Source organism: Panthera uncia, chromosome F2 (assembly GCF_023721935.1).
Source record: "Panthera uncia isolate 11264 chromosome F2, Puncia_PCG_1.0, whole genome shotgun sequence".
Lineage (NCBI taxonomy): Eukaryota > Metazoa > Chordata > Mammalia > Carnivora > Felidae > Panthera > Panthera uncia.
This window is the reverse complement of record NC_064812.1, coordinates 80,486,128-80,494,817: the sequence shown is the minus strand read 5'-3', so window position 1 is coordinate 80,494,817 and position 8,690 is coordinate 80,486,128.

Sequence of the window (8,690 nt, the reverse complement as noted above, 5' to 3'; positions counted from 1 at the left end):
AGATTAATGATCATTTAAAAGCAGCAAAACCCAAAGTGAACCCAGTTTTTTTTTTCTTATTATGCGCTTCAGCCGTTTTGTTTTGGCTTCAGCATCTGTTATGGAGAAGGGTTTGAAGCAAGTCATATTTTATCTGTAATTCTTCCTCATCTTAGATTTGTAGGCAGTGCCTCCAATCCCTATGGGTATCTCCGCCAGCCTAGACTAAATAGTGATGATTGTATATTTAAAACATGCATCAGAGTTTAAACAACAAGGGAAGCAGGAGAGATACTTTAAATTCTCATCAACATTTAAATACATTCAAGTTTTTTTTTAAATACATACAATGTGTGTTGAAGATCCACCTTTGTTAAGTTCCATAAGCCCTGTGTGCGTGCCTGCGTGCACGTGCTTGTGTGTGTGTGTGTGTGTGTGTGTGTGTGCGTGCCTGTATGTGAGGCAGTGGTGGAAGGGATAACCCTGGAGACTGTGTATAATTGGATTCAGTCACCATTCGGAGTAACTGTTCGTGAAAATATTATAGCAGTACCCACAGGGTGAGAACTGACATAAACTTCACAGGAGCTCCTTTCTGGAAGGGTTCGTACAAGGAAAAGTTGCTGAAGGCTGAGCCAGGTTGCTCAGCAATATAATGCATTTATTTAACTTCCTTATTTTTTATTTCATAGCTCCTGGGACTAGGCATTAGGACGCATTCAGAAGGAGGCCCGCTACGTTTCTTTGAAGTGTATTTTACAGTGGGAGAATATTTTCAGTAAATTACAGAATCTGTGAAATGCAGTTCTTGTTTATGGACATTGACTAGTATTTTCACTCTCCCTGCAGGATTTTTACATCAAACCTTGTTTTTCGTTTCAAAACTGTAGGTCAGACAACGGTATTGATATCACCATCTTCTTAAACCTTCTGCTTCTCTGGCCTAGGGAACAAATGGTTTTCTTTCATCCTTGGCTCTGTTAGTTCTTAGCAACACCCTCGTTATTTAAATGAGAATTAGCACTGTGGTCAGGGAGGGGTTTACCAGGGGCCAATTGTTAAGGCATACCAAAGAACAGACAAAATAAACCCGTCAGAATGGTGGCCCGAAGCTAATCTTGTAAAAGAAACTTTTCTGTTTAAATAACAGAGAAACTGTGTATCCAAAGACACTTGAATGTTTTTAAGATCTGAAAAATAATTTTTAGCTGATGCAGACAATGACAGGAGTTCCATTTTACAAACGGAGAGTACGATCAGCGCGATTCGTGTCACTTGTGTGAGATCGAGCGTGGAGCTCGTGTGGTGGCACTTGAGGACAGCCTACCCTTTGGTAGTAGTGAGTGGACCTACCCTTACCGAACTCCGTAAGCTTCAGCTCTCGGGATCCTGGCTTCCTTATGCTGTTGCCTGCTGTGTAAACCAGTAGATCCCTTACTTTGTCCCAAGAGTTGTCATTTCTCCTGCGGGAGCATCTAATGAAAAGGCCCCTATTGAACCCACAGTGCAGTCTAAACACGTGAGTAACCTGTGCTTCAGATTGTGCCAAACCCAGGTGACAGACAAGGCCATTCTCTGTGGCACCGAAGTGTCCATCCTGGGCCCAGCCTGGCTGGTGGCTTTCAGCCTTGTATTTGCTTTGCCTGTTGTTGTTGTTGTTGTTGTGACACAAACAAACGTGTGATTTATGTCTGAATCACCCGTGCTATCAGCCAGCTGTAACTCTACCCCGTTTCTTTTCCGCTCAAGAAAACAGTGGAACGCTCAGGAGTGATTTTACTATGGGGAGAACTGGATACTTTCCAATTTACAAACCTCGGTAATTTACTACTAGTTAAAAAATAGCATTTGGCCCTCCTCACAGCCGAGATGACAGGCAGTGACTCCCATGGCCGTTCTGCCCTGACTGTGGCCACGCAGAGTCTGAGCCCCTGAGAAAGCTGAGTGCACGGGCTGGGGTGCAGAGGTCAGAGGAGCCCTTGGCCACCCAGCAGTCTCTGTAAGTCTCTGCTCACTGCCAGCTAAGCCATGCTGGGATGCCTGCCTTCTAAGTCTCAGTGTTCCCGTCTGTAAAATGGGAGAGCCAACCATCAGACTCCTGTAATTACCGAAGAAAGTTACCAACACAAAGCGTTTAACACAGTGCCTGGAACGGAATAAATCACTGATACACATCAGTTCCATTACTGCCTAGATGTTATTTGCTACCTTCCCGAGGAATGCCTTCGGCCAGTGATTGTTTTATTCCAGAGACATCACACAACGTCAAGTTCTAAATGTTTCCAGAATTTTTTTCGCAGCAGGATCTGCTTTATTGCCAAACAAAAATCATTACAAAATGAAAAGCATGAAATTTAAAGACCATAGCTAATAAAAACAACAATGTATCTCATTATTCAATTGTGTTTTGAAAGATGCTACCATTTTAAGAGTCAGTGTTTTAAAATATCTTTCTGTAGACGGAGAAATCAATTTCCTCTAGAGGTTTTTACAGTACCCATGATAATCGTGTTTTTTTCCTGCTATAGCTTTCATACCATTAATATATAACATTTTTGTCAACTTATTGATGATGTTTTTAAAATTAGCATAAATTCTTCAAATTATTTCTCCTGTTTCATAGATGCCAAAGGTTTAGCAAAATAATATATATTCATGTTTGTATGTGAATTTGTATAAAAATGCAGGAAAGGAGACATCTGTATGTCTGTGTCCTTTTAAACTGTGAAGATGTCATGTAAGCTTAAACTTCAAACCAACTCAACAGGTGTTAGAATTTTTTGGATTTTTGGATTGTTCGATACTCTAACTGCATTTATATTGCAGTATGGTCTATTATCATACTCATTACAATATCTGTTAGTAGAAGCTTTAATAGGCTCTTTATAAACTGACTCATTTCTTTCTTCAGGACTATACATAGAGCAAATTACTTCGAACAATCCTGCAAGCTCATTTTAACAAGACTTGAATTTTGCACACATTTTCAATAAATTAAGCCATCAATTCTTTGTACATGCAAAAAAGTTTTTAAAAAGTTTTCCCAACATTTTGCTTCAAAACACCCCAGGCAGAGACCTAGAACTGTTTTGCAAAGTTTCATTCTATACATTATCTTGAGGACTTAGGTATTTTTTTCTCCCATCTTTGTATATGTTTTGACTTTCTTTCCTGCCACTGACATGGCTGGAAGGTCACCCTCCATTGTGTCATTTCACGTATTGTCACTGTGGTTCTCAGTAGTTAAGGGATCTGTTGATGCAATACAATTAATCTTGTATTAAGCCAATCAATGGCATCAGATCCATTTTTACAATGTCTCTTTATTTTTTTAATTTATTTTTATTTTTATTTTTTTAACGTTTATTTATTTTTGAGACAGAGAGAGACAGAGCATGAACGGGGGAGGGTCAGAGAGAGGGAGACACAGAATCTGAAACAGGCTCCAGGCTCTGAGCGGTCAGCACAGAGCCCGACGCTGGGCTCGAACTCATGGACCGTGAGATTATGACCTGAGCCGAAGTCGGACGCTTAACCGACCGAGCCACCCAGGCGCCCCTACAATGTCTCTTTAAATATCTGTTTTTTTAAACATTTTTTTTAACATTTATTTATTTTTGAGAGACAGAGAGACAGAGTACAAGTGGGGGAGGGGCAGAGAGAGAATGAGACACAGAATCTGAAGCAGGTGCCAGGCTCTGAGCTGTCAGCACAGAGCCCAACATGGGGCTCGAACTCACAAACCGTGTGATCATGACCTGAGCCAAAGTTGGTCGTCGCCCAATCGACCGAGCCATCCAGGCACCCCAAATATCTGGTTTTTAATAAAAAAATTTTACTAGTTTTTAAAGAAATTTTTTGGACCCCATGTTTATGATTAATTTTACAAATATGATATAGACAAAACGTAAAGTGTCTTTAATTCCTCTTAATTTACTTTAGAATATGTGTGCTGACCGGCTATTACAGAGATCGCTAGTACGTAAGAACATGCCCTGGAAGGGATTTTACTCACATGAGTGGTAGTGTGGGGACAAAGGCTGTTAATACCTGGATGCTCTTTACCATGGGCGAGTGGTGTGGGCGAGTTGAGGGGCCACAACTGTGAGAGCAGCCCAGGGTCTCTAGGGCAATCTACCAGAGGAAAAAAGTAGTTTGGAAATTGTAACTTGAGTAGATCAATTTGTTACATGTCAGTGGAGAAGGGCAACAGCTTCCATTGGGATAAACAAGGACTGGGGAGTCAGAATCAGGTTCAAAGCCTGGCTCTATCATTCCTAACTACAATATGACCTTTATATTATTATAATGCAGCTTTAGTTATTGGATTGCTTTCACCAGCCCGTCCCAAGTTTACAGGGTTTGGAATATCAAATAAAAGCTGACTTAAAAACAACAAAAAAAGTAAAGTTGGAGTGGTTTATTATTAGTAAACAGATTTTTCTATCTTATTAATAATATGAAAGCTCTAAACATAACTGCTTCTTGTAGATACTTTGTCTTAAAAGTAGCAATGTAAGTTATTTACTTTTTGTGGGTTACTTTCTCTCCATTTTAAGATGAGTGTGTCAAAGAAACAGAGTAGAAAAGTGGTCTCAGGTGGTGGGAAAAAAAGGGAAATCGGGAGAGGCTGGTAAAAGGGTATAAACTTGGAGCTCCTGGGTGGCTCAACTGGTTTAGCATCCAACTTCAGCTCACGTCACAGTCTCACAGTTTGTGGGTTCGAGCCCAGCGTTGGGCTCTGTGCTGACAGCTCAGAGCCTGGAGCCTGTTTCAGATTCTGTGTCTCCCTCTCTCTCTGCACCTCCCCCACTCATTCTCTGTCTCTCTCTTTCTCTCACACAAAAATAAACATTAAAAATTTTAAAAAAAGGGTATAAACTTTCAGTTCTAAGATAAGTAAGACTGGAGGATATAATGTTAAAACATGGTGACTATGGCTTGTAACACTGTATTGTGTAATTGAAATTTACTAAGAGAATAGAACTTCAATGCTCTCCCTAATAAAGAAAGAAAGATAACAATATGGACTGATAGATATGTTAACTAGGTGGGGATAATACTTTCACAATGTATATCAAATCACCAGGATGTACACTTTAAATTTTTTCCAATTCTTTTTGTCAATTATACCTTAATAAAGCTGAACTAAATTTGAGAAAGACTCAAGTTGAAACACGAAAAGAGAGATGAGTAATACTGAGAATCCTTCAAAGAATCTATATTTGAGACAAAAATCAGTACTTTACAGAATGGTGTATAACATCAGCTAAAATATGAGGCTTTCCTTTTAATTATTCTAAAATATTATCTTTTTTCCACTGGATACTCTTTCCTGCTTTGTCAAAGATTAGTTGGCCATACTTTTGTGGGTCCAGTTCTGGGGTTTCTATTCTATTCCATTGGTCTCTGTGTCTGTTTTTGTGCCAATACCATGCTGTCTTGATGATGACAGCTTTGTAGTAGAGGCTAAAGTCTGGGATTGTGATGCCTCCCGCTTTGGTCTTCTTCTTCAATATTACTTTGGCTATTCGGGGCCTTTTGTCGTTCCATATGAATTTTAGGATTGCTTGTTCTAGCTTCGAGAAGAATGCTGGTGCAATTTTGATTGGGATTGCATTGAATGTGTAGATAGCTTTGGGTAGTATTGACATTTTAACAATATTTATTCTTCCAACCCATGAGCATGGAATGTTTTTCCATTTCTTTATATCTTCTTCAATTTCCTTCATAAGCTTTCTATAGTTTTCAGCATACAGATCTTGTACATCTTTGGTTAGATTTGTTCCTACGTATTTTATGCTTCTTGGTGCAGTTGAGAATGGGATCTGTTTCTTTGTCTTTCTGTTGCTTCATTATTAGTGTATAAGAATGCAACTGATTTCTGTACATTGATTTTGTATCCTGCGACTTTGCTGAATTCATGTATCAGTTCTAGCAGACTTTTGGTGGAGTCTATCGGGTTTTCCATGTATAATATCATGTCATCTGCAAAAAGTGAAAGCTTGACTTCATCTTTGCCGATTTTGATGCCTTTGATTTCCTTTTGTTGTCTGATTGCTGATGCTAGAACTTTCCAACACTGTATTAAACAACAGTGGTGAGACTGGACATCCCTGTCGTGTTCCTGATCTCAGGGAGAAAGCTCTTAGTTTTTCCCCATAGAGGATGATATTAGCTGTAGGCTTTTCATAACTGGCTTTTATGATGTTTAAATATATTCCTTCTATCCCGAATATCTTGAGGGTTTTATTTAAAAGTGATGCTGTATTTTGTCAAATGCTTTTTCTGCATCGATTGACAGCATCATATGGTTCTTTTCTTTTATAAATGTGATGTATCACATTGACTGATTTGTGAATATTGAACCAGCCCTGCAGCCCAGGAATGAATCCCACTTGATCATGGTGAATAATTCTTTTTACATGCTGTTGAATTTGATTTGCTAGTATCTTGTTGAGATTTAGTCTCTTTAACAAATGGTGCTGGGAGCAGCACCTGGGTTGTTCAGTCGGTTAAGTGGCTGACTTCAGCTCAGGTCATGATCTCACGGTCTGTGAGTTCGAGCCCCGCGTCGGGCCCTGTGCTAACAGCTCAGAGCCTGGAGCTGTTTCAGATTCTGTGTCTCCCTCTCTCTCTGCCCCTCCCCCATTAATGCTCTGTCTCTCTCTGTCTCAAAAATAAATAAACGTTAAAAAAATAAAAAAAAAAAAAACAAATGGTGCAGGGAGAACTGGAGAGCAACAAGCAGAAGAATGAAACTAGACCACTTTCTTACACCATTCACAAAAATAAACTCAAAATGGATGAAGGACCTGAATGTGAGACAGGAAACCATCAAAACCCTAGAGGAGAAAGCAGGAAAAAACCTCTCTGACCTCAGCTGCAGCAATTTCTTACTTGACACATCTCCAAAGGCAAGGGAATTAAAAGTAAAAATGAACTATTTGGACCTCATGAAAATAAAAAGCTTCCGCACTGCAAAGGAAACAATCAATGAAACTAAAGGCAACCGACGGAATGGGAAAAGATATTTGCAAATGACATATCAGACAAAGGGCTAGTATCCAAAATCTATAAAGAGCTCACCAAACTCCACACCCGAAAAACAAATAATCCAGTGAAGAAATGGGCGGAAGACATGAATAGACACTTCTCTAAAGAAGACATCCAGATGGCCAACAGGCACATGAAAAGATGCTGAATGTCGCTCCTCATCAGGGAAATACAAATCAAAACCACACTCAGATATCACCTCACGCCAGTCAGAGTGGCCAAAATGAACAAATCAGGAGACTCTAGATGCTGGCGAGGATGTGGAGAAACGGGAACCTTCTTGCACTGTTGGTGGGAATGCAAACGGGTGCAGCCACTCTGGAAAACAGTGTGGAGGTTCCTCAAAAAATTAAAAATAGATCTACCCTATGACCCAGCAATAGCACTGCTAAGAATTTACCCAAGGGTTATAGGAGTACTGACACATAGGGACCCATGTACCCCAATGTTTATAGCAACACTTTCAACAATAACCAAAATGTGGAAAGAGCCTAAATGTCCATCAACTGATGAATGGATAAAGAAATTGTGGTTTATATATACAATGGAATACTACTTGGCAATGAGAAAGAATGAAATCTGGCCATTTGTAGCAACATGGATGGAACTGGAGGGTATTATGCTAAGTGAAATAAGTCAGGCAGGAAAGACAGATACCATATGTTTTCACTCATATGTGGAGCCTCAGAAACTTAACTGAAGACCATGGGCTAGGGGAAAGGGGGAAAAAAGTTACAGAGAGGAAGGAAGGCAAACCATAAGAGACTAAATACTGAGAACAAACTGAGGGTTGATGGGGGGTGGGAGGGTGGGGAGGGTGGGTGATGGACATTGAGGAGGGCACCTGTGGGGATGAACACTGGGTGTTCTATGGAAACCAATCTGACAATAAGTTATATTTAATACAAAAAATAAAATAAAATAAAATAAAATAAAATAAAATATTATCTTTTTATTGTAATTTCTCCTTCTGTTGAGACTTGGTGCTCTGTGGACAGAGCCAAAGTCACAAGCACCAGGGAGCAGGGGCAGCCTGGCCAGAGAAGGACTTTTCCAGACCATTAGCTCCACCCTGACATTGACAGAAAACTTCTGCTCCTCTGCCGTTCCTTCCTCTCTGTCTTCTTCCAAAGTCTGTGCTGCATATGGTTTATTCTCTGCTCTTTCTTCTTCAACTTGACAAGTTCCCACTGTCGATTGCCTTCTGCTTTCCCTTCTCTATTGACTTTGTCTCCTGGACTTGGCAGTGAGAGTACAGAAAGTAGCAGAAGAGGGGCACCTGGGTGGCTCAGTTGGTCAAGTGCCCAACTTCCGCTCAGGTCGGGATCTCGTGGTCCATGAGTTCGAGCCCCATGTCGGGCTCTGTGCTGACAGCTCTGAGCCTGGAGCCTGCTTTGGATTCTGTGTCTGCCTCTCTCTGTGCCCCTCCCCTGCTCATGCTCTGTCTGTCTCTCTCTCTCTCAAAAATAAATAAAAACATTTAAAATTGGTTTTAAAAATAAAAGAAAATAGCAGAAGAACACAGATAAATTATTTTGCTCTTTTATTAAAAAAACAAACAAAAAAACCTCAAAACATAAATCTACTCTGGTACCTTAAAAGTTGGTTTACAATGCAGTCGCTGAATATAATTGGCTTTATATAATTTTAACTAA